We start from the raw sequence: 23,592 nt of genomic DNA on the forward strand, positions 1-23,592 counted from the left end.
TTATCATGGACACATTTGGGCATGGATTAGTGGGGGGATTCGACAGAAAGAATGGGCTTGTTTTGTACCAATGTTGCAGGGAACATCACCCCTCCTGGATCTAATGCTCAAAGCGCGTACGGTACGGATGCGTCTAGGAAGCATCCCCGGAAGCGCGGTTCCAAATTTCCGAAACGCATTTCGGACTGATATGGACGCTTCCGGGAAATTCGGAAGCGTCCCATACAGTTCCGTACACGGTTCCGGAAAGTGCGCCGCACTATTTAGAAAATCGATTTTTTTTAATTTTAGGTGAGTTTGCATTTTGGGGGTGGGTCCACCTTGGGTTAGGGTGAGGAATGAAGGCAAAAAAAATATAAATATAGCAGATGCTCCCTCATGGTAATGTTAAATTCCGCTGTTTAGAAAATCTATTTTTTTTTTAATTTTTTTTAAATTTTAGGTGAGTTTGCATATTGGGGGTGGGTCCACCTTGGGTAGGGTGAGGAATGAAGGCAAAAAATATTAAAAAAATATAAATATAGCAGATGCTCCCTCATGGTAACGTTAAATTCTTAAAGTAAAAGTGACATTCTCCTTTATTTTTCATTTTCATTCTTTTACTTAAATTTTTAACATTACCACGAAATGACTCAGGATGTTTGAGAGTCGTTCCAACCTCATTGGACTTCATATGGAGAAAATAGAATTTTATATCCTATTCAAAATTCAGCAGACTTAACAGTTTTCAAGAATTTAGGATCAATGGGATTGTGGCATTTCATTAGATTATATAAAGTATGAAGGTATGTGATTAGCATTTAATCAAGAGCACCAAGCCCTATATGTACCCTAGTGTTGGTGGTGTTAATTGTTGAACTCCTTTGTCACGCCCTTAGCAAAAAATTACATTTCAATCAAGTCAAAATCATCAATCAAGCATGTTAAACTTTTTCTACCATATTTTAAGTCTTGAATTAGGTAGTTTGATCAAAATTGGGCAATGTTGACTAATATCCCTAGACAAGAGGAGAAGAATCTAGATTCTAGATGGTTGATGCATCTAAATGGTTTATGCTTGAATAATTAATCATTAATGTACAATGGATGCTATATCTATCTTGATTTATGCAAAAATATGCATGTTTTCATGTCTTTTACAACTAATTTGGTATTTGGGATGTTTGTTTTGAGTATAAATGCAAAAAAATATAAATATCTATATATATATATATAGCAGACGCTTCGCTTCCTAGATTTTTGGAAAATGACGCTTCCACATCCCCGCTTCCAAAAAACGTCCCCGTTTCATCCCCGCTTCGTGCAACATTGGTTTGTACTCTTGTCCCCTTATCCAAATTGATGGTTAACCTTGTATCCTAGTCCTATGGGATCTCCTTTATTGGCCAATAGCTCTAGGAGTGGCAGTACATGGGAAATCTCGATTTTGGTTGTGTGGTCCCGTTTCCCGACACCACATACATCACTCCCCTCTGCTCATTATAACCCCTTTTCACATATTTCCAATCTGGGTCCACATTTGTCCATTGGGTCCACAAGGAGTTAGCCTCCCTCTCCCCTTGTCCGCACTTTGGGTCAGGCCTGAAACGATGCCTTGGAGGTTGTCGTAGCTAAAAGAAAAGTTAAAAGCATAATTTGGAGACTTGCAATAGGAAATGTACCATAAAATGCAAAAGATGGTCAGGACATACAAATTTAGCATGTGGGCAAAAGCTAACATGAGCTCTACCCCTATCATCATGGCCATCACCCTGGTTCCTAGGGCCCCTACATTGGCACCTTACATCACTAAGATGTTGGAAATACTGAGAGGGGGGTGAATCAGTATTTCTTTTTCTCACTATTGTTTTACTAGTTAAAACATATATGTTCAGAACACAAAATGAACAGCAGGAATAAATGCTTTTATTAATATAACTGTGCAGTAAAATAAATACAATAAATAGATTGTCACAATTGGTTGCCAAGCTCCAACTTGGACTTTGGTGAGGCTCCAACCTCCTGAGCACCAACTCTATTTTGCCAAGACACCAATCTTGGACTTAGGAGCACCAACTCCCAAGGACTTCAATCCTGTTCAATTCTGAGGCTCCAACCTCTTTGGTATACAATGGTGTGCTGCTGCGCTCTTTTCAGCTTCCACTGCTTTTGCTGCCCCCTTTTCTTCTGCTGCTTTCACTATCTCATGCTCAGGTTATACCGTTCACGAACAACCACCACAGTTCTCTGTTTTTGCTACTTTTATATGCTCCATGCCCCTGTCCATTCGTTTCCTCTTACATGCTGGCTCTTTGGCTTCCTCCTCACTTGATCGCTTGACACTTCGGCTTCCATTCCTTTGCTTCTTCTGTCTATACAAGTGTTCCAAAATCTGAGTAGAAAAACCCAAACTCCCCTTTCTTAAATAAAACTCGGCCCTTGACCTGTGGTTAATACCTTACAGGCTTTATCGGAGGCATTTAATCACCCATCGGAAGCCACCACCCGAGCGTTTTAATCAACCATCGAAAGCCACCACCCGAGCGTTTTAATCACCCATCGGAAGCCACCACCCGAGCGTTTTATCAACCATCGGAAGCCACCAACCGAGCCTTTAATCAACCATCACACAGGCTTTATCAACCATGGCACAAGTTTTAATATATACCTTAACCCCGCGGCCATGTATCATATAATACACGGAAAACATTATAAACCCCTGCTCTAATTCAAATGCCGGACTTCAATTATTATGCACCCGCCTTTACAATTATCGGCGGGTCCGGATTTCGGCGGTCGCAATAACTCTTAAGCCCAGACCTCCGACGAGGTGTGGACCCGATATGGCTTTAGACTCCCTTTAATATTGTTTCGGGTCCGATGAACATCGGCGTTCGCTGTAAACAATAAACCCATTCCTCCGATGTAACGCGGACCCGATGCCTCCTTACATTTCTTCCTAAACTGAATTCGGATCCGTCATATCGGCGGATTCCTTATCGGCGAGTCTTGATGGGTTGCGGACCCGATCTCCTTTAGGCTGCTCCAAATATAATTTCGGCTCCGGATGATTTCGGCGATCGCTACCTCCGCTGCTCCGATGCGATACAAGAGTTCTGCAGACCCGATATGATTTTACACTTCACTTGATAATAGTTTCGGCTCCGGATTTCGCTGATGCGATAAGGATTCTCTGCTCCGCAGACCCGATATGCTTTCTATTTTGCTTGATAAGAGTTTCGGCTCCGGATTTCGCAGCTTGCACCTTGAACAATTCCGACATTCTGGATGCGATATATTATAGACTGTTTTTAATAAGTCCATTGGGTCCATGCCTCTATCGCAATCGGCAGATTATAGCGCCATCCCTTATGACTTGCGATCACTGCGGATGCGAAATGATATTAAGCCACAGTCTATATACCCGTCGGGTCCACAATCGTATATCGCAATCGGGGGTTTCGGGAGTGACAGCCCTTTGAGACCAGCGACATAGCGGATGCGATATTACATTTAGCCAGTTTATAATGGAGCCGCGGGTCCGTGTTATTATATCGCCTCTCTCTCTCTCTCTCTCTCTCTATATATATATATATATATACTCCTCAGTACTCCCGATAGTTCTTCCTTTGGCATTGTTGTTTGTAATATGTGCCCGCCGATAGTGTTAAGGCATATATATATGGGTTTTCTCCTCCGATGGCCCTATTTGCTTGTAATATATATATGGCTCCTCTTGGCTCCTCTTGCTCCATCTGCTCCTCTCGGTCCATTTTCTCCATTTGCTCCATATATATTGCTCCTCTTGGCTCCTCTTGCTCCATCTGCTCCTCTCGGTCCACTTTGTTTGCTCCTGTAGCTCCTCCGATGGCTCCTCTTGCTCTGACACTCCTTCGATATGGCTCCTCTTGCTCTGGCACTCCTCCGATATATGTGGCTCCTCTGGCTTGGTCCGCTCCTCTTGGCTCCTTTTGCTCCTCTTGGCTCCGATATGCTCTGTCTCCTCCTCTTGAATATTGCCATATTGACATCAATGACAGTCTGTGTCCAACAATCTCCCTCTTTGTTATTGATGGCAATATTCTTCTGCTTTCTCCCCCTTTGACATCAACAGCAAAGGAATGCATACGAACTCCCCCTGTCAAGTTGCTCCCCCTGTCCTGCTGCATCTTTATGAATAAACTTGAGCGATGATAAAGAAATAACCCCCATCTTTTGTCGCAGGTGTTCGAATGCTTCCCGAGGAAGAGGTTTAGTGAAAATATCAGCGATCTGCTCCTTAGTACTTATATATTCCAGAGCGATGTTTTGTTCAGCTACTTGCTCACGGAGGAAATGATACTTGATTGGTATATGTTTGGTTCTTGAGTGCATCACTGGATTTTTACTGAGACTGATAGCACTAGTGTTGTCACAATAAACAGTAATTGGTTGATCTGTACATATGTTGACATCCTTTAGCGCTTCCTTCATCCATAGTATCTGAGTACAACAGTCTGTTGCAGCAATATACTCGGCTTCGGTTGTGGATAATGATATGGATGACTATTTTTTGCTGAGCCAGGATACCAAACAGTCTCCTAGGAAGAATGCATTTCCACTAGTACTTTTCCGATCATCTATATTTCCAGCCCAATCAGCATCGGTGTATGCAGTTACAGTCAGTGTTGAGTTCCTTGGGTACCAAAGACCGAAATCAGAAGTTCCCTTCAGATATCTGAGGATTCTTTTTACAGCTAATAAATGGGATTGTTTGGGAGCCGATTGAAATCTTCCCACCATTCCTACTGCTTGCATTATGTCTGGTCATGTAGCTGTTAAGTATAGAAGGGCTCCAATCATTGACCTGTAATGAGTTGCATCTACTAGAGGGGAGTCATCATCTTTGCTCAGTTTGCAGTTTGTGGTCATGGGAGTGCTCATGGGTGCACAGTCCTCCATTCCATATTTTTTGAGCATGTCTTTTAGATATTTGGCTTGAGATATACACAATCCTGCTCTGGTTTGAGATACTTGAAGTCCAAGGAAGTGGGACAGTTCTCCTATCATTGACATCTCAAATTCTTTTGCCATGCTTTGAGAAAATTCATGGCTCATTCATCATTATTACTAGCAAAAATCAGATCGTCGACATAAACAAGAGCAACTAGTAACTTACCTTGATCTGTCTTTATGTATAGATTGCTTCCAGCCACTCCCTTTTTGAAACCTTGTTGTTGGAGATAGTTATCCAGTCTTGCATACCAAGCTCTAGGAGCTTGTTTCAACCCATACAAAGCCTTTTTCAACTTACAGACTAGGTCCTTTCCTGCTGTCAGATCAAAACCTTCTGGTTGCTCCATGTAGACTTCCTCCTTGAGTTCGCCATTTAGAAATGCTGATTTCACGTCCATTTGATAGATTTTGAATCCTTTCGAGAAAGCAAATGCTAAGAACATCCTGATAGCTTCCATACGGGCCACTGGTGCAAATGTCTCTTCAAAGTCAACTCCTTCAATTTGTGAATAGCCTTGGCAGACAAGTCTTGCCTTGTTTCTGATAACCTGTCCTTCCTCATTCATTTTATTTTTGAACACCCATTTGGTTCCTATTATGTTTTTGTCCTTTGGACGAGGTACCAGCTCCCATGTCTTGTTCTTCTCAATTTGGGACATTTCTTCTTCCATTGCTTTTACCCAATGAGGATCCTTACTTGCTTCTATGAATGTTTTTGGTTCTTCATAGATAGGAGGGCAATGGCTTTTCTCTTGGGTGAGGTTGTTATCCTTCTTCTGATCTGCACACCTTCATCTTTATCGCCAATGATCTGTTCTTCTGGATGATATCTTTCTACATACTTCATCTTTGAAGGGGTATGAGGTGGTTCTCTTTCATCTTCTTCTTCTTCATCATCTATCTCTTCTTCTTTAGATTCTTCTTCTTCAATGAGAAAGTCATCTTCTTGTTCTTCAATTTCCTTTTCTGGAAGATCTTCATCAACCTTTACATCGATGCTTTCCACTATTTTCTTCAGTCGAAAATTGTAGCACTCGTAAGCCTTGCTCCATGGAGAATATCCAAGAAATATCCCCTCATCAACCCAAGAATCAAATTTTCCAGGTGAACCATCATTTATTTTTATGAAGCACTTGCTTCCAAATATTTTGAAATACTTCACTGAAGCAGATCTCCCTTTCCATAGCTCATAAGGAGTTTTGTCACAATTTGGTCTCAATTGAGTCCGATTCAATGTATAGACAGCTGTCCCTATTGCTTCCCTCCAGAATTTAGGTTATAGGTTTGCTGCTAACAACATGGTTCTTGCCATTTCTTGGACAGTTCGGTTTCGTCTTTCAACTACCCCATTTTGCTGAGGTGTTCTGGCAACCGAGTATTCCCTTCTAATTCCATGAATATTGCAGAACTCTCTGAACTCGTTTGATGTGAATTCTCCTCCTCGGTCTGTTCTGAGACACTTAATTTTTGAATCTTTTTCATTTTCTACAAGGGCTTTTAGATTCTTAAAACACTCAAAAGTTTCAGATTTATAATTTATGAAATATATCCACATCATTCTAGTATAATCATCAACAAATAATACGAAGTACCTTTCTCCTTGGAGTGCTTGATTTCTAGTTGGCCCACACACATCAGCATGTATGATCTCCAAGGGCTTTGATGTATAGTGTTCCTTTGTCTTGTGGCTGGTTCTGGTCTGTTTTCCATGTTGACATGGACCACACACTGCTTGATTTGGTTTGGACAACCTTGGGATGTCTTGTACAGCTTTGATCTTGCTGATATTGACCAGATTTTCGAAGCTGGTATGTCCAAGTCTCTTGTGCCACAACCAACTCTCATCTGCCTGACTCAAGTAGCATTTGTTTTCCTGAATCTTGTTCAGAACGTAAATGTTGTCTGGTGTTCTCACTCCTTTTGCCACAAGTTTCCCTGAGGCAGAGTTCCTTATTTCACAGTCTTTGGTGCTAAAAACAACCTTATGTCCTTGATCACAAATTTGGCTGACACTCAGAAGGTTGTGTTTGAGTCCGTCAACCAGCAGAGCATCTTGAGCTTTTCCTTTTCCATTGATCAGAGTAACTGTTCCTCTTCCTGCAATTTTGCCGGTTCCGCTTCCAAAGGACACATTCCCTTCCTTTTTGCTCAGTGAGATAAATTTCCTTCTGTCTCCTGTCATGTGTCTGGAGCACCCACTATCCACAAACCACTGGTTTCCATTATTTTGCGCAAATAGAGCCAGGCCGCATTTGTCCATTGTAGAGATCTTGCTGCTCGTCTTTCTTCCTTTGAGTGCGCAGTTTTGTTCATAGTGTCCATTATTGTAGCAAAAAGAGCAAGTCAGATCAAATTTAGTCAAGGGATCGAATGAATTGAAGGTTTTGATTTGTCCCTGTCTTTTGGGAGCATATGAGTTGATTACTCGGTCCTTTTGCATTGTCTTCTCACTTCTGCGAGCCATACAATGTCTAGCTTGGTGACCGAAGTTTTTACAGTGAAAACAGTGTCCAAGAAATATGGTTTTGAAGTAACCACGGTTTAATTCGCTTTCCTTTCTGAGAATTACTCCTCCCTCGTCCTTTGGATTTTTGATGGGCCCTTGGTGGGGTACAGATTTGTAGTTGCTGTAGTGTCCATGATTCGACTCCACATTCTTCTTTGGAGTAACTCTTTCTTTATTCTTGGAATCTGGGATGCACTTTTGATAAGATACTTTTTCATCTTTTGGGTTGCAGGAAAGTGCATCGGCATAGCTTTTCGCACTATTCTTAGTGCTTGAAACCTATTCCAGACTTATCATGTTGAGGTTTTTGATTTTTCAGAATAGTATCAAGTATTTGAGAGCTTTTACAACCCTTTTTAATTTGCTCCAACTCCTTTCTCAGAGATACTACTTCGGCCTCACGTTCTTCACAAGTCTCTTCTTTTTCCTTAAGCTTTGTTTCCAAGAGATCTTCTCTCCTTCTTATTTCCTCATTTTCCACTTTGAGAGAGATAATTTTGTTCTGCAGTTTCTCGTTCTCTTCAATGGCACTTATTAATAGTTCATCCACATTTCCTTCTGGCCCCGAGTCATCATCATCTGTGAGTGCCATGAATAATGCTTCTTGGCTTTCATCATGATCGCTTTCCTCATCTGATTTCTTTTTGATGACCATAAACTTATCCTCATCAGACTCACCTTGCTTGGAAAGAAGGTTTTTCTTATTGAACCCTTTCTTTTTGTATGTCATTCTTTAGAATTTCTTTCATCATCACTGTCTTGTTTATGAGGACATTTTGCTGCATAATGACCTATTTTACCACATTTAAAACAGATAAGAGGATACTTGCCTTTAAGCTTAGATCCTCTCTTCAGCTTTCGTACATATTGAGCCAATTCGGATTCCACATCTGACTCATCACTACAGTCATTCCTTTCTTTCCCTTTCTTTGACTTTGAGGCCTTGAATGCTGCATCTTTGGAGCTAGGTCCACCTTTCCTCATTTCATAGGCAGTGAGAATTCCATGGAGTTCATCCATTTTGAAGGTGTCAAGATCCTTTGATTCTTCTATAGCACTTATTTTGGAGTCAAATCTGTCTGGAAGGGACCTTAATACCTTTTGTACAATAGTACTTTCTTCAACCTTTTCGTCCAATCCTTTCAGGGAATTTACCACTTCAGCTACTCGGAGGACGTATGCTGCAATATCTTCTTCCTCTTCCATCTTCAAACTTTCAAATTGTCTTCTGTGAGTTTGAAGCTTTGCCTTTTTGAATTTTGAGTCTCCATCGTACAAGCTAACTAGCTTCTCCCACATTTCTCTGGCAGAGTTACAGTGCATGATTTTTGTAAACTCGGAATCAGTGATTCCACTGGTGATAGAGTTCATGGCTTTTGCATTTGCAATGTAGGCTTTCCTCTCGTCTTGGTCTGTTGGAAGAGTGGAAGTCGCTCGGTATTCAGTTTGACAAAAATGCCAAACCTCAGGTCCAAGGGACATTAAATAGTAAGTCATTCTTTTCTTCCAAAACCCAAAGTTAGTGCCATCAAACAGAGGAGGTTTTCCTGATGCTTCATGATTTCTCATCATGGTTGCTGATCCTTCTTCAAGCTGTTAGGCTAGAATGAAGAAGCCGGCTCTGATACCAATTGTTGGAAATACTGAGAGGGGGGTGAATCAGTATTTCTTTTTCTCACTATTGTTTTACTAGTTAAAACATATATGTTCAGAACACAAAATGAACAGCAGGAATAAATGCTTTTATTAATATAACTGTGCAGTAAAATAAATACAATAAATAGATTGTCACAATTGGTTGCCAAGCTCCAACTTGGACTTTGGTGAGGCTCCAACCTCTTGAGCACCAACTCTATTTTGCCAAGACGCCAATCTTGGACTTAGGAGCACCAACTCCCAAGGACTTCAATCCTGTTCAATTCTGAGGCTCCAACCTCTTTGGTATACACTGGTGTGCTGCTGCGCTCTTTTCAGCTTCCACTGCTTCTGCTGCCCCCTTTTCTTCTGCTGCTTTCACTATCTCATGCTCAGGTTATACCGTTCACGAACAACCACCACAGTTCTCTGTTTTTGCTGCTTTTATATGCTCCATGCCCCTGTCCATTCGTTTCCTCTTACATGCTGGCTCTTTGGCTTCCTCCTCACTTGATCGCTTGACACTTTGGCTTCCATTCCTTTGCTTCTTCTGTCTATACAAGTGTTCCAAAATCTGAGTAGAAAAACCCAAACTCCCCTTTCTTAAATAAAACTCGGCCCTTGACATGTGGTTAATACCTTACAGGCTTTATCGGAGGCGTTTAATCACCCATCGGAAGCCACCACCCGAGCGTTTTAATCAACCATCGGAAGCCACCACCCGAGCGTTTTAATCACCCATCGGAAGCCACCACCCAAGCGTTTTATCAACCATCGGAAGCCACCAACCAAGCCTTTAATCAACCATCACACAGGCTTTATCAACCATCGCACAGGTTTTAATATATACCTTAACCCCGCGGCCATGTATCATATAATACACGGAAAACATTATAAACCCCCGCTCTAATTCAAATGTCGGACTTCAATTATTATGCACCCGCCTTTACAATTATCGGCGGGTCCGGATTTCGGCGGTCGCAATAACTCTTAAGCCCAGACCTCCGATGAGGTGCGGACCCGATATGGCTTTAGACTCCCTTTAATATTGTCTCGGGTCTGATGAACATCGGCGTTCGCTGTAAACAATAGACCCATTCCTCCGATGTAACGCGGATCCGATGCCTCCTTACATTTCTTCCTAAACTGAATTCGGATCCGTCATATTGGCGGATTCCTTATCGGCAAGTCTTGATGGGTTGCAGACCCAATCTCCTTTAGGCTGCTCCAAATATAATTTCGGCTCTGGATGATTTCGGCGATCGCTACCTCCGCTGCTCCGATGCGATACAAGAGTTCTGCGGACCCGATATGATTTTACACTTCACTTGATAATAGTTTCGGCTCCGGATTTCGCTGATGCGATAAGGATTCTCTGCTCCGCGGACCCGATATGCTTTCTATTTTGCTTGATAAGAGTTTCGGCTCCGGATTTCGGAGCTTGCACCTTGAACAGTTCCGACATTCTGGATGCGATATATTATAGACTGTTTTTAATAAGTCCATCGGGTCCATGCCTCTATCGCAATCGGCAGATTATAGCGCCATCCCTTATGACTTGCGATCACTGCGGATGCGATATGATATTAAGCCACAGTCTATATTCCCGTCGGGTCCACAACCGTATATCGCAATCGGGGGTTTCGGGAGTGACAGCCCTTTGAGACCAGCGACATAGCGGATGCGATATTACATTTAGCCAGTTTATAATGGAGCCGCGGGTCCGTGTTATTATATCGCCTCTCTCTCTCTCTATATATATATATATATATACTCCTCAGTACTCCCGATAGTTCTTCCTTTGGCATTGTTGTTTGTAATATGTGCCCGCCGATAGTGTTAAGGCATATATATATGGGTTTTCTCCTCCGATGGCCCTATTTGCTTGTAATATATATATGGCTCCTCTTGCTCCATCTGCTCCTCTCGGTCCATTTTCTCCATTTGCTCCATATATATTGCTCCTCTTGGCTCCTCTTGCTCCATCTGCTCCTCTCGGTCCACTCTGTTTGCTCCTGTAGCTCCTCTGATGGCTCCTCTTGCTCTGACACTCCTTCGATATGGCTCCTCTTGCTCTGGCACTCCTCCGATATATGTGGCTCCTCTGGCTTGGTCTGCTCCTCTTGGCTCCTTTTGCTCCTCTTGGCTCCGATATGCTCTGTCTCCTCCTCTTGAATATTGCCATATTGACATCAATGACAATCTGTGTCCAACATAAGAAACCCATGATTGTCCCAACCTTTAGTGGGCGATAAATTTCCCAACCTTAAAGAGGGGTATTCACTGCTATATCATTCACATCATGCTCTCATCCCTTGGAGCCGCAAGCAATTATAAAAGAAGAATAACCAAAAGACAAAAGGCATATGAGGAAGGGTGGAAAAACAAAAGTCAGGGTAACTCATGTACCACGATTGCTCCCTCCTGCATCTATACACCCAAGTGTGGGCCTCCCTCATCATAGACACCCTTGTATCATGGCATGTGGCTTGGATCCTTCCCCCAATGCCCCACTCTGCTCCATAATTATAGAAGATGACACCAGCCATATGACGGATGTAACATGGACCTGTCACTCCCTTAAAGGTTGAAACCACTTAATAGGGTCCTTGATTAACCTCCTTCTTGAACTTGGAGACACCTATACACTCTAAAGACAGATCAGCAAGATAAAAACTTCCCAAACTAGATATCCAATATGCTTAAAAATAGAAAAATGCACTAGAACTTGAGAATTTCAAATTTAGGGCTCTAGGTGAGTTTGCCTTAGTAATTTTCAGATCTGATATGATTATTACAGCAATGAATTTACCATAGACCAGCAAATTTACTCAGCCAAAAATAGTTGCCCAATACTTTCTAAAAATAGAAACTTTTCACCAAAATTGAAAAAAATGATTTTTTGAGTTTTTAGACAATAAGATTTAGAAAATTCAGAACTGATAAACTAAATATAGCAGTAAGTTAGTTACAGATCAGCAAGCTAAAAATACTGAATAGGCTGCCCCAAATGTCTAAAAATAGTAAGTTTGTTGGGGAACTGAAAATTCAAAAATTTTAATCCTAATTAAGTATATGCTTCAGAAATATTTCAGACTTGAATTTCACAGTTATGCAGTAATTTCCAACAAGCTAAAATGTTAGATCTAGGTCAAAATAGAGATGCCCAAGTGGCCAAAACTTGTGAAAAATAGATTTTGAAATTTTAATCTATTTTGACCAATTAGAGTATTATTTTCTAATGTCCCCATTTTTATTCTTCTTCATAATACAGCCAGGGTGGAATTCCAAGGCAGGGGATGGCCAAGTCTGTGGAGCAGGTTTATGTCATCAGGGGTTCCGATGGAGTTTTAAGGAGTTTCGCACATCTTGCTTTTGGTTCTGTGACTTTCTGATAATTCCCGTAAAATAGGGTTATTATTAGTATAACTTAATTAATTATGCTCGAGGTGGCATTCCGGGGAGATTAATTGATGGAACACCTGTGTAATAGCTCGTTGAAACCGGAATGAGAAGATCTACAAGATGGGATGTTGAGAAGTGACTTCCAGTGGCCGAAGAGAATATGGTGGGCGATTTGCCATTTTCCTTAGTTAAAAATGACTTTAATTAATCATTTAATTAAGGAAAAATAATTAATTGGAGAAAAAGGGCCAAAGGTTACTTAAGTGAAATAAAATAAAATTAAAAGGTCACTTGATAAAGTCAATGAGCTTCTAGAATAATAATAAAATAATAAAATAAGATGCTTCTAGAGGCTTGGACATCTATCCATGAGATCTATAAAAGAGCAGGAGAAGGTCATTTGGAGACATCTTGGATTTGTATTTTCTTCTTGTGGAGAGGTTTGAGAACCCGGTTCTCTACTCTAGCAGTAGCCCTAGGACGGAAACCCTCGGGTAATTCAGTGAGAGTGGGCGAGCACCCATCTCTTCCCTTGGTGAATCCATTCAGGATTCACAGGTTGCAGTTTATTGGTTTTCAGTTTGTTTTGGAGGTCGATTGCGGCATTATTGTAGATCTGTTTGAGGCCAGTTTATCTCAACTATATGGGTTGTATGTGCATGTAAACCCCTATTTATCTAATATAATAAAGTTGAGGTTGTTCCTGTTCATTGTGTTATGGGATTGTAGTGCTTTTTCTGTTTAATTTTACATGGCAATCTTCTGTTAAATGTATGATATTTTTATGTGAAGTGTTTGTTCCAAATTTTCTTCATTTGGGACATTACAGATTTTAAGGCCTACAAATTAATGATTTACTTGATTTAATGAATCTGAAGCAAAATGAGGATTTGGAGGTCAAACCCTAGGTCCAAAGCCTTGAAGATCCTACCGTTGAAAATCGTTGAAACTTTGAGATTATCTTGCCACTTTAAAAATAAGAATTTTGAAACCTTAATCCTGCAAAACCACCAAGCATTTAGCTTTAAAACTTTGGCTTAGGGATTCGGGTCACTTTAGGGCAAAAGAGGCCAAGAAAATGGAGAACAAGGTTAAGGGAGACAAATTTGTGGGGATAAAAGGGTTAGGATGATATATCGGGGGCTGAAATTGCAAGAGGAGGCCAAAAATTGAAAACCCGTGTAAAAAGTTTTTTTTTCCAGCTCTGAATTTTTTCGACAAATCTTTAATAAATGTCCTTTCAAAATTGTCTAGAAACTAATCTTACCCTCAAGGGCCTAGATCTAGTCCTTCTCTTACTTGATTCCTTGATCCAACCTGCAAAAATGAAAATAAAAACACCCAAACCCCAAATATATACAAAATATTAAAAATCCCCAAAACCCAAGTTAAAAAAATATATTTTACAGGTTAGATCTACAAAATTATTCACAATATCTACAAATATACAAGGGTTTAAAAAAAAATTGTTGAGAAAAATATTTTTATGGAGTTTTTTTCCTTTGAAGAATGGCTAAAAGAACTTTAGAAACCCCAATGTATACTATAGGTGAAAATTTAATCCACTATATAAATCTTCAGAATCCACGCAACAGTGATTCTTGCCCAAGTTTGTGAACTTGGAGGCCAAGGACTAAAGTACTTCCAAGCACTATGAATTTATCTCAAAATAATTTGTTATATCACATGGGAAATCAAACCACCTAAGATTAGCCCAAAACTATCAATAGTATGGTTTTATCTCCATCTAATTAAAAAACAAATCTTACCAATATTCAACACAACATAGAGATGTTTGTAGTCAGCACATACCACAAATCAATAAGCAAGAACACTTTGAATTGCACCCCAAAGTCTTTATTATGATTGAAAAAATAGTTCCCAGCAAGACAATAGTTACAAAGTTGCTTCAGCAGAAGTTTTCTAGCCAAAGATCAAGATGGCTAGAGACTAAACTAACTCTGTCATTTATAAATAAATCCTCCAAATGGAAAAATAACGGCTAATTTCTTTGATCCTTATCAAAATAATCTTGACCGTTGATAAACACTTCAAAAAAAAATATTTTTTTTGTTAAGCTTGGCAGGATCTTTCATTTTCTATTCCATCATAGGCAAATTTACACCACATAGATTGGCTAGGTGGCCTCAACTTGCCCAATGGGAAACCAAGTCTATTGACCACCTATCCGCATTATAACCCATCCAGAAACAATAAAGTTTCAATCTCTCTAGCCAAGCTATATATGTCTTGTTTCATGACCATATTCTATATTTCTATCTATACATATACTTGCAAGACGAAAAGTAAATGCTATCCACATATAAAACAAAAGTAAACATGGGAGAATGACTAGCCCTTCTGCTCCTCCGAGGCTGATTCCACTAGCGCGGGGTCCTTAATAGTTGCTCCAGGCATCTCAGACAGTTCCAGGATGCATGGAATATATCTTTCAATTTTATCCAGCCTCTAGGCTCCCAGCCCCGTCTTCCATGTCCGCGACCTTTCGCAAGTTGAGCCATGTCAAAGATGCCCGAAACCTGTTCACAGCAATAATTTGTTAACCGAAAGCAATTTGACATAATATGGCATTGGTTGCTTCCCTGAATTGAATTATCAGTGTAGTCTACCTCCCCATGCTCCTCCCTTTTCCTTTTACTATCAGTACCAGAGCCATAATGGGCAAAGATCCAGTCCCCAGAAGGGGCTGGTCTCCAATTTGTTTTTGTCATCTCACACCTCCACCCCCAGTGCCTCCCATATGCAGTCAGGTTGGCATTCCCTTACCAAGGCCACGCAAGTGAGCCCAGCCTCAGACTGATAGGTTTCCATCCATGAATTGCAGACCCTTTCCCCTCTGCCCAGTAAACTAGAGCAAGGCCACTGTCATTTTCATACCCGACTTCCCACTCAAGGGCCCTAACAATTCTTTTACCGCAGGAATTTCTCACAGTACCCCAGCAATTGCAGTGGTTTCGGCAGTGGGGCCAAGCTCCTATACAACATAGTAACTGACCCCCACTTCCCTCAGCATCAGACTCATAGCCTCTACCTACCTAACCCCTTCGACCAGCCCCACTCAGCCCTCAGCGTGTTGTACCCAGGTTCCCAATGCGAAACAACACAAGGTCAAGACAGCAAAAGGCAGAGGCGATACCCAGCAAGCGCAGTACATAGACGCAAAACCAAGCCAATGCAACCAGTCGCCACCTCCATTTCCCCCAACATTTCTCAACCTCCCAATTAACATTCCTAATTTTCCCCCTCTCCCCCCAGCAGAAACCCAACCAGGTCGTCATTGCAAAGGAGGAGAAGAGCCAAGAAACATACCTGTAAACGATTATAGGCCATCTCCAAGCTTGATGCCGAGGATGTCGATGCCCTCCCTTTCCCCTACACCAACTCCTTCGTCCGCAAGAAAACTCACTAGCATTACCCACCTGTCTGCCCTTTGCTCCTATAAATCCTGCCCCTCCACCATCTTCTTTGCCACCTTTCCCACCACCCTTGCATGCACTCATGCCAAGGGCCACCGCACCCATCGCTTTGAGCATGTGAAGGGTGGTGGTACGTAAATCATAGGTACGCTTCATTACTTTCCACAGGCTGTCCCAACCATTGGCACGCACCCCGATCGGGGTCTTGTGTTTCTGAGAGGCCATTTTCTTGGCTTTGCTTGTGATCCTAATCCAGTATTTCCACCAGGGTTTTGAATCTCTCATCCCAGGGTTGGACCAGCCATAGTTTTTCCATCGGGGCATTTTGTTGATTGCATCCCCAGTTAGCAAGAAAATTTGCCCCTTTATTCCCTTCTCATCTGACATGTCGAACCATAATATAATCAAACTTTTGTATTAATTCCCCTATCTCTTGGATGAGTCGAGTTGTCCTCCAACTTTGGCTGAGCTTGTCCCATTTGGTGCCATTGTTCAGCTTTGCCAGAGTGTTTGTGACCAGACTTGAGTCTCCTTCCACCACTAAGTTTCAATACCCCATTCTGACAGCTATTAGAAGTCCTTGTCTTGCTGCAGCAAACTCCGCCTCGTTGTTACTTGCTATCCCGCATGAGTCAGCATATATTAGCCGAGTGTTGGCTTGGGTATCTCGGAAGAGGCCACCTAGGCCTGCCACTCCCGGATTCCCTTTTGATGCCCCGTCGAAATTGAGTTTTATGAATCCTTCTCCTGGGATAGTAAAGTGAGTCGGGGATATGGAGCCTACATAGTTTTTGTTCCAAGCAATGGGAGCTATCATTTCCAATGATAGGTTGAGTTTTTGTAAAATTCAAGCTTCTTGGGGGGGGGACTTGCCAATCTTCTTGGTGCCACTGCTCTGCTAAGATCGTTTCCCTGATGTTCTGGACTATTCCTTCCCACACCTGTTCTTGAGATGAGGATTTATTTTTAAAGACTCTGTGGTTCCTCTCTTTCCATATGGCCCATAAATTTAATCCTAAGGCCAGTCCCCATGCTCAATTTACTACCGGGCTTGAGAATATGTGGCTTCGCCAAAGGAGGATTGTTTCCTTAATGTTGTGATGATCTCAATCCATTCTTTCAAAAACTCCTTGCATTTGCCTCCATTTCTGTTCAGCAAACGGGCATGTGTTAAGCATATGCTCGATTTCTTCTTTGTTCTGGTGACAAAGCCAGCAAAAGGAAGGACCCTGGAAGCCCCTTTTTTGCAGTTGATCCCAGGTTAGGATCTGTCCTTTGTAGACCAGCCAAAGGAAGTGAGTTACCTTAGGCCACCATCCTCCCTTCCATATTTTTTTCCATATGATGCCTTGCTCGTCTTGGACTTGTCCTGCTTGGAGGTCATATGCTTCTTTTATGGTAAAGGTTCCTTTTGTAGTGTGCCCCCATCTCAGGATATCAAGATCATTTCGAATCATTAATTGTCTCGATCTCAGCTCTTTGTCTAGCATTGTCCATTGGTCGGTCTCTATGGCCTAACACCAATCTTCCTTCTTTTTCCATCTCCTCCAACTTCCCATTCCTTGGTCCTCTTTCCAGAATTGCTCCACCTGGTGTATATTCCTATCTCTAGTATATAGATATATGTCCCTGAGGTCTTGCTTTTCTATCATTCGTTCTCTTTGTTGCCAAGAGTCCTGCCAAAATCTTGTTGTTTTGCCATTACAGATTTCCCAAAAGGCATGTTGGTTTATGAGGTTCCTGTTTTGGGCTGCCAAGTTCCACACTGCCGATCCTTTAGGAGGGTCTCTATATCGCAGAATATCCTCAGTTCTCTCAGGCATATTATATTTTCTTGTCCATATTTGCTTCCATAGGTCTCTTCCACCTCCTATCCATCTCCACCATAGCTTTGCGCCCATTACTTGATTTAAAATATAAGGGTCTCTGAGGCCTAACCCTCCTTCCATTTTTCTTTTCACCAAGCCCTGCCAGGATACCAATGCCCATTTCTTGACTTGTTGAGCCCCTCCCCACAAGAATTTTTTGAAAATGTCAACCATTTTGGAGCATGCCCCTTTAAGGGCTGCCATACCTGAGAGTTGATAAATGGGTATCGATTGCAGCATAGCTTTAAGGACAGTCCTACCATCCAGGTTGAGGAATCTAAAGGCCCAGCAGCTTAGCTTTCCCTACAGCGTTTGGAGGATCTGCTGCCAGCAGGTTAATTTTAGGGAATTGTCAAATAAGGGCATACCTAGGTATTTAGACGGGAGGTTTCCAGTACTAAACCCCAAGATCCTGGCAAGATAGGTCTTGACATTCCCCTGAGTGTTAAAAAAGAAGATACAAGATTTGTCATTATTTATCTTTGTCCCAGAGGCCTCCATAAAGGTGCTAAGAATCTCTTTTATTCTTCGAGCTTCCCTAAGGGAGACCTGGCAGAAGAGCATGATATCGTCCACAAATTGTTGGTGGGTGATGGCTAAATCATTACCCCAAATCCTCAAGCCCCTAAGCCTAGATTCTCTGACCTCGTTTTTGATAAAATGACCCAGCCCTTCTGCAGCAATAATGAACAAAAAAGGAGATAATGGGTCTCCCTGTCTTAGGCCTCGGGTTGGGTTAAAAGTGGGGGTAGGAGTCCCATTCAGCAGAATTGAAATGACAGGGGAGGAGATCATGGCAAGGATCCAATTTATCCATCTTTGGGCAAAACCATAGGCTTTGAGGGTACTGCTCAGATAGGCCCAACTTAGCTGGTCATAAGCCTTGGAAAGGTCCAGCTTAATCATCATACCTGGAAGCTTTCTTGCCTTGAGAGAGTGTACTACTTCTTGAGAGGTGATGAGCCCGTCCAGGATTTGCCTACCTTCTACAAATCTCGTTTGCTCTGGAGAGATGATATTCGGCAAGAGGGGTTTTAGCCATTTTACGATGAGAGTAGCAATGATTTTATAAATAACATTACACAAGGCAATAGGACGAAATCCTTGTGGATCTTCAGATTTCGAAGTTTTAGGAATAAGAGCAATAAAAGTGGAGTTCAGGTTGGGGCATACCTTTTGATTGCGGTGGGATTCCTCTACGACCTCTAGAATTTCTCGTCCCATGAATTTCCAGGTGGCTTGGTAGAATTCCACTGTGAACCCATCCGGGCCTGGGGCCTTATTTTTCTGCATTCCATTGACAATATCTTCCACCTCTTCTAATGTAGCAGCTCTCATCAGGGCTAGGTTCTAATCCTGAGTTACTAGTTGGGGGATATGCTGTGAGATTCTTTGTATTGCTTCCGTTCTATTCTCTTGTGGTTCTGAGAGAAGGTCTTTGAAATGGTTTACAAGAAGCTCCTCCATTTCTTCATGTTGGACTCTGCGATTCCCCTCCTCATCTTTCAGGGAGTAGATTCTGTTGTGTTGTCTATGTTGGACCATGGCTTTATGAAAAAATCTTGTGTTTCGTTCACCTTCCCGCAACTAGTTTACCCTTGATTTTTGTTTCCAAAGGATCTCTTCCTATTTTCTTCTTTCCTCCAACTAGTTTATTAGTTGTCCTTCTTCTTTGACAAGCTCTTCAGATCTCCCTTCCTGTATGATTTGTTGTTGCACCTCCATCATGCACTTGTTGATCTGGTTTTGGTCATTCATAATATGTCCAAATTCTTCTTTATTCCATTTCCTGAGTTTCTTCTTTAATTCCTTGAGTTTAAGTTGGAAAGTATGCATGCAGTTCCTCCCTTGTTGCTCACTTGTTTTCCACCATTCCTCTATTCTTTTGAGGAGGCCCAGATCTCTTAGCCAAAAGGCTTCAAACTGGAAAGGTCGGTTCTTAGGGCTCGCTTTCAGATCCACTTCCAATCTTATCGGCCAATGATCCGAGCCCATACATGGGAGGATCGAGGCTTCCATGAATATATCTCTGCTTATGACTTGTTCTGAGATTAGGAACCTATCCAGTCGTGAAGCAATTTGATGGATCCCTCCTCGTCTATTATTCCAAGTATGTACTCCATTAATTGTTGGGAGGTCCACTAAGTGCAATTTTGAAATGATATCTCCAAAGGCTTCCATGTTTGCATCCATTCTTCTCATTCCTCCCTTCTTCTCCGCTAGAGAGGTAATCATATTAAAGTCTCCTCCTACTACCCAAAGGCCTTCCGGGATATGAGAACCATAAACTCCTGTAAGCAGCACCCATTCTTTGGATCCAATGTTTCAAAATTTGCCTGATAGTATTCTTGGAAGGCTGACCCAGTCTTCAAACCAAACCTCTTCAGGATTCCATATGATCGCCAACCCTCCAGCGCTGCCGTTTGCATCCTGGGCCATGACTTGGTACTGGGGTTTAAAATTTTCCAGAATCCCTTTCAGTTTTCTTTCGCTGATTTTAGTTTCCTGTATTATCATGATGCTTGGTTTATCTTTCTTCAATCTCTCTTTGAGGTACCTCTGTTTGCCTCTGCTATTGAGGCCTCTTATGTTCCATGATGTAATAATCATTTCAACAATTTCAGGGGTTGTTGAAAGACCTCTGATAATGGAACTACTCTTCCAGAATTTACTAATAGCTCCCCAACCATCTGGATGGATTCGTTCAGTGTTCTTCTTCCCCGCTTCTTTCCCCCTTTTCCTAGGGTTCTTGTTTCTTGTCCTTGACTGACTTGAGACCCTAGATGATCTGGTTGGGCTATGATAGTGAGCCCTGTTTGGCTTTGTATTGTTGAAAAGTTTCCTTATAGAGTTGCTTCTGATCTTCTGGGATGAAGCGTTCATCCAGGTGTCTCCATTCTTGTAGTAAATGTTTCATCACTTGTTCTTCAACACTAAGATCTTCTTTCGGGTTATTGATCTCCATTGGGTTTTGCTCTATCATTTGCATTGTGATCTCCTTTCTTGGGTTTTCTACTGCCTCCTTGCTCTTCGACTTATTTCCTTCTGGTTCCTTCTTTTGCAGACTTTCCGTCTCCATGGTATTGTCAGGGATTACCTCCCCCGTTTTGTCCTCCTGAAGAATAGCAAACCGGTTAGGGGCGCATTGCTCTTTCTCATTTTGACTTGCTCTCTGGTTGCCTGTCTGCCTTTGGTTCCTTTTTCTCCTGTGCACCTCCTGAAAGCCTTCCCCGTCTTCCCTTGCCATCGTTTCTCCCGCCCTTTTCTCCACAATGGAGTTCTCATTAATGTTCCTAAGTAGGTCCAGGTAACACGTGGGTCTTGAGGGGAAGAGCTACAACCCGGAATCACAACTGGGAAGGAAGGAGATTTATAGGAGGGTTCATCTCATTGATTTGGGGCAGTTTCCAGGAGGTTTTACAGCTTCATTTCAGCAAGCCAAGTTTTGCAGTTGCAGCTGAGGTTGGGCTCCTTGGGGGTCGAATTTCAGAAGTGTGAACCAAACCAAACCCTCCTGGGTTTTGGTGGGTTTTGGCCAAGGAGCAAGGAGCTGAAATCTTTTAATTTTCTGAGCAAGGGAGGCAATGATTCCAGCCTTTTGATTCCAGCAGACAGTGCAGTTTCTGGGCAGCGCTGATTAGTTTTGGTGCAGCAGTTGAGCAACCTTCAGATCAGCATTTGCTCACCTGGTTTTTATCACGCTTGTCCTTAAAGACAAGCCCAGGTGCACCATTTTATTTTATCATTGTATTTTCCCTTGAAGAATTAATAAAATGGCTCAGCAGTTCTCTATTTCCAGCGTTTTCATGGGTGCTTGATGTGTATTTCGTTTTTCTAATTGCTAGATTGTTTGCTTGCTTTGTTTATCACTTAATTAATTTTTCTGTTTAGGAACTTTACAGTTGTCATGTCCCTTCCCAAAATCATTTGTAATAGGCTTGTCTCTACAGAATTTTGCACAAATTTGCCAAGGAAAAGGACCCAAGCAGTTTCGACTTAGGGACTTAGGAGAAAATACGGCTAGATTAGTTTGCTAGTGGAAGGTGGGGGCCACCCACGTGGGAATGTGTACTAGGCAATTCGAATTGCTTGGAGGGAATTCGTATAGTTGTTGGAGGGACCCACATGAGGCAAAGGAAGGCCCACAAAGTCATGAGGAGGAGCCTCTCACTTGGTCATTCATTCATCTTGCATATCGAAATTTACTTGATTGTTTGCTCGAGCTGCTTAGCCAATTCAACTGTCTGTTCATCCACGAATCTCTCAAGTGGGAGATTCAACATTACCTTCGGGGGACTACGAGTGCCACCCTAGGAAGGAAGTTCTATAGCATCTTGAGGAGTTCCGAGAAGTACCTACAGCACATCCATTCATCCATCACCAAGAAGTGCGTATTTCTGGGCCAGAAGTGGAGGAAAGAGCTACATTGGGCTAGCCATTAGCCGGAGAAACCAGGGAATTCGAAGATCATCATTGGGTCAGCATTCAGGAGGACTTTTGGAGCAGGAGAGGATAGCAAACACGCAGTTCGAATTCTAGTCTTGGAGGACAACACAGACAGCCAGTCCAGGTAGCACGTGGGTCTTGATGGGAAGAGCTACAGCTCGGAATCACAGCTGGGAAGGAAGGAGATTCATAGGAGGGTTCGTCTCAGTGATTTGTGGCAATTTCCAGGAGGTTTTACAGCTTCATTCTAGCAGGCCAAGTTTTGCAATTGCAACTGAGGTTGGGCTCCTTGGGGGTCGAATTTCAGAAGTCTGAACCAGACCAAACCCTTCCTGGATTTTGGTGGGTTTTGGCCAAGGAGCAAGGAGTTGAGATATATTAATTTTCTGAGCCCGGGAAGTAGTGGTTCTAGCCCTTCGATTCCAGCAGACAGTGCAGTTTCTTGGCAGCGAAGATCAGTTTTGGTGCAGCAGTTGGGCAGCCTTTAGATCAACATTTGCTCACCTGGGTTTTGTCACGCTTGTCCTTAGAGACAAGCCCAGGTGCACCATTCTATTTTATCATTGCATTGTCCCTTGAAGAATTAATAAAATGGCTCAGCACTGCTCTATTTCCAGCGTTTTCACGGGCGCTTGATGTGTATTTCGTTTTTCTTATTGTTGGATTGTTTGCTTGCTTTGTTTATCACTTAATTTCCCATTTAGGAACTTTAAAATGGTATCAGAGCCTAGGTCTTGGCTTAGTTGTGGGGATTTTCTCCTATGAGAGAAGAGGACCAACAGAACATTACATACAGGAGGCAGAGGTACTGGAGCAGAGAAAGAGAGCTGGAAATCACTCCAGACATGGAGGATAGGGGGAAGGCAGTGGTAGCAGAGGAAGATATGGTAGAGCCCAAGAGCAGGGAGGAGATGGCTTTTGACAGCCTTTTGAAGGCTTTGAATGATTTAGCAAAGGGGCAGAAAGAGATGCTAGAGGAGATAAAAATGCAGAACTGGGAGAGAACCACCCCTAGGGGATTCTTATTTGGGGAAACTTCTGGAGCCTCTCAACAATTCGATCACCCTTCACCGGTAGCACAACCCCCATCAGCCAGTGGACCAACTCGAGCCACACTACCCTCTTTCGTGCCTATGGCACAGATCGAACCAGCAGGGACTAAAGACCCCTCACAGATGGAAGAACACTTTAGAGAATGGCAGCCTATCGGTGCATACTTCTGGGAAGCACTCTATTTCAGAGATTTCTGCGAGATCAAGCAAAATGAGAAGAGCAAGGGCTATGGAGGACAGGGCACGCAGAGTTGCAGAGGACCATAGGG

The 23,592-nt window shown here is 42.3% G+C and overlaps 1 protein-coding gene across 1 annotated transcript in view; it reads right to left on the reverse strand.

Annotated features, from left to right (window-relative positions):
- LOC149222354 (protein At-4/1-like) overlaps nt 1–23,592 on the reverse strand; it is a 209,085-nt gene that overhangs the window by 117,309 nt on the left and 68,184 nt on the right. The window lies entirely within an intron of this gene.

This window comes from Pinus tabuliformis, chromosome Q (assembly GCF_031772625.1).
Source record: "Pinus tabuliformis cultivar Carrire ecotype Pingquan chromosome Q, CPIR1, whole genome shotgun sequence".
NCBI lineage: Eukaryota > Viridiplantae > Streptophyta > Pinopsida > Pinales > Pinaceae > Pinus > Pinus tabuliformis.